General features: G+C 41.5%; 1 non-coding gene across 1 annotated transcript; it reads left to right on the top strand.

The window, feature by feature from the left end:
• The first annotated feature begins 206 nt into the window (after window positions 1–206).
• TRNAP-UGG lies at window positions 207–278 on the top strand. Its single transcript has one exon. It is a non-coding gene; the product is annotated as a tRNA-Pro (tRNA).
• The last annotated feature ends 7,179 nt before the right edge of the window (window positions 279–7,457 follow it).

The raw sequence follows: 7,457 nt of genomic DNA, 5'->3' as shown, positions 1-7,457 counted from the left end.
AAGCCATACCCAGTCACAGTTTATCTGGTTATCTATTTGAAACCAATATGGATCTGCTGGACTCTTTAGAATGTCTGACTTAATAACTGTCAGAGTTATGTTACTATTCTTATGACTTTAGCAAGACTTTTGACACTGCTCTCATACAGTTTTCTTCTAAACAGGTTGAAGAAATACATAAAGCATAAAAATAGTACCTCACAGCTGGCTCGTTGGTCTAGGGGTATGATTCTCGGTTTGGGTCCGAGAGGTCCCGGGTTCAACTCCCGGACGAGCCCTTTTGGGGGTCGAACTCAATGATCTCTTGAGGTCCTTTCTGACCCTAGAATCTGTGAAAAGATCAGATGAAACTACTGTATAGTGGACACAGACTGTTGGACCATCATAGTCAGTGACTTAATGTCCAGTTGGGAGAAGGAATTAACTGGGGTTTCCCAGGGGTCCATCCTGGGTTCAGTCTTTTTTAATACCTTTTATTAATTATTTGCATAATGAGCTTGACTGCACATTTACAGATGACACCAAGTTGAGTGGAATCACAGCAGGTGCCACAGTCTACCAGACTGGTCTATTCAGGAACCATAAATCAGAAGTCTTGTTACCAAATCTGAAGGGTAATCCACAGGGCAAGGTCTAAGAGCAAATCAAGCCATGATCAGGAGCTGAGAGTTGAGTCTGCAAGGAGAATCCAAAGCCAAAATCTAGTAACAAGCTCAAAACAGGGGCAGGAATAAGGGAAACCAAAGATGTTGCTAGAACCTGAGCTGCTCAGGGACTGAAGACCAATGTGTTGTACAGCAAAGTTCAGATGCGGAAAGAGTTCCTTAAAAGCAGCTCTAGAACCAATGGGAGGGAAAGAGCTGGGTGTCAGCTGGCCTTGATTATTGTAACTGGGTCAGCTGCACTTAACAAGGATTGCAGGGCAGGAGCCTACCTGAGCTTTACAGAGCTGACCCAGGCTCCAGCACAGAAGCCTTATAGCAGACACTCTGGAGGGCAAGGCTAGGATCCAGAATGATTTGGATAGACTGGAAAACCGGTCCACAGTTGATCAGATGAGATTCAACAAGGACAAATACGAAGTCCTTTATTTGACACAGAATAACCTCATGTACAAATACAGAAAGGGGAATGAACAGCTTGCTTTCAGTACTGCAGAAAAGGACATGGAATTATGGTGAACCATTAGTTAAGCCAACAGTGTGTTTTGTTGCATAAAAGGCTCAGCGTACTAGGTTGCATTAACAGGAGTGTCACTTGCAAATCAAGGGAAGTGATTCTCCCATTTTATTCAGCACTGGTGAGGATTCGCCTGGAATGCTATATCCAGGTCTTGGCCCCCATACTTCAAGAAGGACATGGATAGTTGCAAAGAGTCCAGCATAGGGCAACAAGTATGATCAGGGGCCTGGGAAATAAGACTTGGACTTTTTGTGGTCTCCATTTGTCAATCTTGATATACAAGTCCAACACAAAAAAAGTCAGTCACCAATTTATACTACAAATCCTCACTGGTATTTGAGTGTATCAGATACATATCCTGCAGGTCCTCAGCAATTTAGATGAAGTTGCTCCCTTTCTTGTCCTAGGTCTCATCTATGTCCTGACCAGATTAAATTAACGCTTGGCTTTAAATCACATATTGAGGGCTTGTACCTGGTCTGCATAACACATTCTTTGTTTTGGGAGTAAATTCTGCAGTATTATCAGATCTAGGTCATTCAAAGTTAAAATTCTATTCTTTGTTCAGCTTTTATTCCATTTACTTGGGCTATTCTATTAAAATGAGGCAAATATATTTCCATGGGAATTCTTTCTTTAATAAGGTAAATATGTACATTATTTGAAGTGGGGTTTCATTTTATTTCTTCCCCTTTAACTTATGTACATTAGAAAGATCATGATGATTTTGCACAACCATTGTATGAGTTGAACATAAATATCATTCTTCATTTAAGATATTAAAGAAACTGGGACCTTCATGTGCTAATGTGTCCACTAAGAAGGCTTCCTCATGCTTTGGGGTCCACCATGTGACAGGAGGTGTCTTAAGTTATTCCTTCATGAAACAATGTATCCTAAACTCAATAGAATTCAACAGAATAATTCCCTATGCAAATAATCTGTGAAGTTTAGTGAAGACCCTGCCCCTCCCCTATTCTCCAAATCACTTGATTATCATTCAATATGAATTAATCATGGTGGGTGGATCTTGAGAATATTTGGAATGTTTTGACAACATGAATAACCTGCTAAAGTAGTAGTTAGCAAAAATAAAACTATGTTATTCATGTTGTCATTTTTATAACTTTTTCCCTAAGCCCTTAGCAGTTCTTTTATTACTGCTTGTTCACAGAGAAAAACTGATGATATATGTGAACCACCTTTAGAACAGTCTTTTTTTTTTTAATTGAGTACTGGTAAAGTCACAAAAGTTGTTCAAAGTAGGGATCAGAAACTTAAGGTTGAGAGGAAAATGAAGCTTCAGGATGGGAGGAAAATTAGGTTCATGGGATGTCTTGCATGACTTCTTGAATTGTATTTACTGATATGGCATATATAGTCTCTGGGTAAAAGTACCACCATTCACAGATTCACAGAAGCTTAGGGGTGGAAGGGATCATGAGATCATTGGGTCCAGCATCCTTGCTCTGGGCAGGAAAGTCTGCTGAGGTCAGATAAACCCAGCAAGGTGTTATGCTTCTGTGTATTGTAGCATTTGACATAAATGTAATTTTGAGATTATTCTAATATTATAACAGAGGCTGTTTTAGTAAGGCAATGATTAACTTTAACTGAGGATGACTTTTCACACTTAGAATTATTGAGAATTCTTATTTGACAGGGATTTGTTGACTCATCACACTTGCTTAAGTTCTCTGAGACTTGGGAGCCAGGCCTCAACCAGGCAACTGTGAATTTAATTTTTAAAAGGAAAAGTTCTAGCATGAAGTAACACCTTAAAACAGGTAGAATACTTTCCACTAAGGAGAAGTTAGGAAAGAGGTTGTATATTGTATCGCTGAATCTCCGTGTCTGAAAGGATTTGTATATATTAATTAGAGCCACAAAGCTTTCTGCTCTAACAAACTTGACTTTTTGGGAGAAGGAAATTATTAGCCTCTAGTTTCAGCCTCACTAGAATCAAAGAGGTGACTAGCCAGATAAGCAAGTGTACTTAATCCTGCCTCAAGAGCATGTCTTCAGTCTTTGTGGATACAGAAGAGGAGGTAGACCCACAGCGAAACCAGGCTGAGAAAAGTAAGCTGACAGGAAATCTTGAAGGAGACCCTGACAGAAAGGTTAGAGGCAGGGTCTGCTTTTTAACCTGTTGAATCTGGCAAGGGGATGCGTCTTTGCATTTAAGATACAGCGTAAACAGGTTATTGCTCTAACATTTTCTTTTGTATTTTTACCCTTGTATCTCTGTACCCAGTTATTGATTTCCTTCTAGATGGCAAAATCCTTCTAGATGGCAAATTCCTCACTGCTAAGTCCTGGCAAGCTCTGAGTGAAACAGGTAGGACTGAGGCACCACAGGTTAAAGATTTAGTCTATGGCAGACTGCAGCTGATTCTCAGTAGTCAAGCAACAAACAGCAGAGAGGAGTTTGGGGCAAAAGGGCACCTTTAAATAGGGTTACCATATTTTCAGTTCCAAAAAAGAGGACACCTGGGAGGGTGCCCCTCACTCCCGACACACAGCCCACTGCCCCACCAGTGCCCTTGATTCCCAAGCCACAGCCCCTCTCAGATCTGTTGGTGCCCTTCACTCTCAACCCACCACACCGTGCTCCCCCCAGCCCTAGTGGAGGGGGCCTTGGCTGCCTCATACAGGGCTGGGGCTCCCATGCCATGCCAGGTGCTCTAGCTATGCTCTCACCGGGGCAGCATCTTCTAGGCACCCTGTGCATGGGCACCAGCCCCAGTGCCACTGACCTGGCCATGCAGCTCCCCCTACCTCTGAATGCTCCCCCCTCTCTCTTCCCCCAATGCCTCATAAACATGCATGCTGCTAGGGCAAGCCAGGGAATGCAGTTCTTCCAGCAAAATCCCACACATTTTTTAATATTTCAAAAAACAGCCCAGATGGAAATTGGAGGACCCAAAAAGAGGACATGTGCAGGAAAACCCAGATATATGGTAACTCTAACCTTAAAGATGTAGAAGCACCCCAGAAGTGCGTCTCAAAGTTGCATTCAACCTGCATCCAGGGCAAAGGAATGCAACACCAAAAATTAAGTATTTCAGTGGAAAATGTCAAGAAAAAATATCAAGCTGCAAAAAGAATCTAAAATGTATGTGATACCAACAGAATGATACCCACTTTCTCATCAATGATTACAAATAACTCCTCTTGTAAAGGCTCATAGTCAGATCCTCAGCTTGTGTAAGTTATTTTTGCTTGACTGAACTTTGGCAGTTAGCTCCATATGTATAGGAGCCAGTTCTTTCTTCTTATTTTTAATGCATAAGTGTAGAATTTCATTCATGTTTCATTGCATAAGACCTACTATAATTACATTGGCAAAATTCACAAAAAGCATTATTTCCAATTTCCTCCAGGAAGCTATTTGCTATGTCTGTCATTCCACTCTGAATGTCAGAATCCCTTCACCTCAGTGTGGATTTGGGAACATAGTGTATCTGTCTTCTAACAAAACATCCTTTGTGGTAGTCTGGATGAGGAAGTTTTGTGGTGTACACCTTTAAAAGATGACTAGAAGGTTTTGACTAGTCATCAGGAAAAGAAAAAAGAAATCAGTCTGAACATTCTACATGTGTCTTTTAAGGAAACCACAGCTATTGTCCACCTGAAAATATGAAGGAGACATGCAATGATAACATGCCTTGTTTTTTTTTCTGTTTATTCTGAACTTTGTCTATGACATTTCTATGGTCCAACTTTTAATCTTAAAACATGCCTTATGGAATCACTTTGATGGGATTCTTTAACTTATGGAAGCTTTAGTTCAGCATCCTATTATCTTGCTTTCCTACAAGGCTTGCATATCCCAGAATGCAATATGGCTTTCCCCCTAGGTGAACTGAGTAGTATACTATGTGAGTCATATGACTGATGGGGTATTGTGGGAGATGTAGGTTAGTCGGGGTAAACCAGTGGTGTCCCTTTTTCTCAGCTGGACTACACATACACTATAATGAACCCTAAGGCATGTTACTCCCATAGTGCACCACTCAGCTCATTCATAGAGAAATGCATATTACAGTGGACGCTATGTAAATCCTTCAGGTTTCCCTGCCTGTAGGAGTCAAAGGGAACCCAAACTACACTTCTCTGCAGTCAAGACACAAGAAAATGAACTAGACAAATATTTTAATTCAGTAAAACAAAATATTATGATCCAGGACAAATTTACATGCTATTTCTTTTTAACAACAACAACTTTCCCAACAGAAAGTCTTGATGTTATGCAAACTGAATTTGCTAAAAAAAAAAAAATGTTGCAGAAGAATTTTCCCATCAGATTATAATAGAGCCCTTTTTTTCCCCTTGACACATTTTACTGTATGACTCATGCTGTAACTGCACTTTGAAAGGACCAAACTTTGCACTTTTCCCAGGACAGGCAACTTCTTCAATACCTAATCAATAAGAACAATATAGCAAAAACTTTCATTGTAAATTTATAAACCTCTGCAAAAAGGTAGTAAGTGGACTTATACACAGTAGTTATAAAAACTGCATTTCCTAAATTTACTCTTTTTCATGTTCATATAGAAAATCATAGAACAGAAGCCCACCTCCCCTCAACCAGCAGGAAGTTTTCAGCAAATTATACAGGCAGTTTTGAAGATAATACTAATAGGAACTCCCATATCTTATTGGTCCATAATAAACAGTCTCATCCTAGGAATTATGCGGGGCAGTCAATTCTTTCCTTGTAGAAATTATGCGGGACATTCAATTCTTTCCTTGTAGAAATTATGGGGGGCATTCAATTCTTTCCTGGTCATTTTACCACTTATACATTGAAGGTTCTTCTATTGCTGGGTGTACTGCCTGGAAAATCTGGATGATTATTTATGTGTACAACAAACAAGAAAGATATCCCTCTATATTTCTCTGGAAACTAACTGATGGACGAGGGCACCAGGAAAGCTGGATGTTCAGGAATCTGGGGCCCCTCATCCTTGGGCAGCCTTTGAAACTAGGCCTTTCTCAGTTCCTCATGGGTCAGCCATTACTCAGCGACTTTTCCAATGGTCCTTTTCAAGATGGACCCATAAAAGGAAAGTCTGTGGGACCAGAAGGAAGGCAGCAAAGCAGATGTTATCCGGCTCAGTGAGGTGGTTAGTGGCCTCGAAAGGACAGGAAACCTGAGTTTGAACAAGACCCTTGCTCACTGTGAGGCAGAAACTTTCCCCCCTGCACTGTCTTCCACCTCCTTTTCCCCAAAGAATTACATTAGTGTCTTGGTTTCAAAAAGCACATTAAGAAAGGGAATGAATAATGTCTGAACTGTGATAAGGTGGTTAGAGAACTGTTCGAGGAAGTGAAAAGGGACCCTGCTTTAAACCTCCACTAGACAAAGAGAAGGGTCCTAGAGACCAGGATATCCAGCTGCTCAGATGAGTGCCCTAACCAGAGAAATATAGAGGTGAAAGATACACACACCCACGCACACATTTTACACTCATTATTCTGAGTTTGGTGCTGATGGGTTTTGGATTACTTCATTTCTGGGTACCTAAGGGCAGTACACATCCACAAAGGTGATGCATGCAGGCACTGGCTGCTTTTGTGCATGGTCACTCAGCATGCTTACACAGTTATCCAGTCACAAGGGTTATGTATTGCAATATAAAACCGTAAAATGTAAAAGTACCAAAGTGCCCTGTAAATGTTCAAATCCGGACATTTAGATAACCAAGGTAGAAACAGAGTGGAGAAGCGGCAGCTGCAGGGTGTAGCAAGGAGTGACAGTGGAGCAGCTGCAGCATGGCGGAGCAGTGCTCAGTGAAAGGGAGTAGTGGCAGCATCACTGAGCGGAAGCAACAATGTGGACCGGTGGCAGCGTAGCCGCCACGTGTGAGCTTTCCCCCGCCCTCCCTCCCTGCATCCAGCCACCGGAGCAGGGGAGCGGGAGGGGGTGTGGCAGTGGTCACACGTAGAGTGACAGCCTCACAGAGTTGCAGGTGGCAGCGGCAGCAGCTGCATGTGAGCTTTTCCCACCCCATCTCTGTGTCTGGCTGGCTGATCGGAAATTCCAGTTAGTGACATATTCCGGTTATTTAAATGCTGGATAGTGGAGATTTTACTGTATATAGGGGTGTTTCATATTAATCATGGAAAAATGTGGACTTGGGGTTACTTTTTTAAACCCCAAAATTGGGGATTTAATTTTTTTTATCAGAGAAAACCAGGATCCCTGTCCATGACCCTTCATTTTCAAATGAACAACAGACAACATGAAATAGTCAGTAGTGCATGTA

Source organism: Gavialis gangeticus, unplaced genomic scaffold, assembly GCF_001723915.1.
Source record: "Gavialis gangeticus isolate Ggan-Ray unplaced genomic scaffold, GavGan_comp1, whole genome shotgun sequence".
NCBI classification, from domain to species: Eukaryota; Metazoa; Chordata; order Crocodylia; family Gavialidae; genus Gavialis; species Gavialis gangeticus.
The sequence above is the reverse complement of the archived record's forward strand: the minus strand, read 5'-3'. Positions and strand labels throughout refer to the sequence as shown.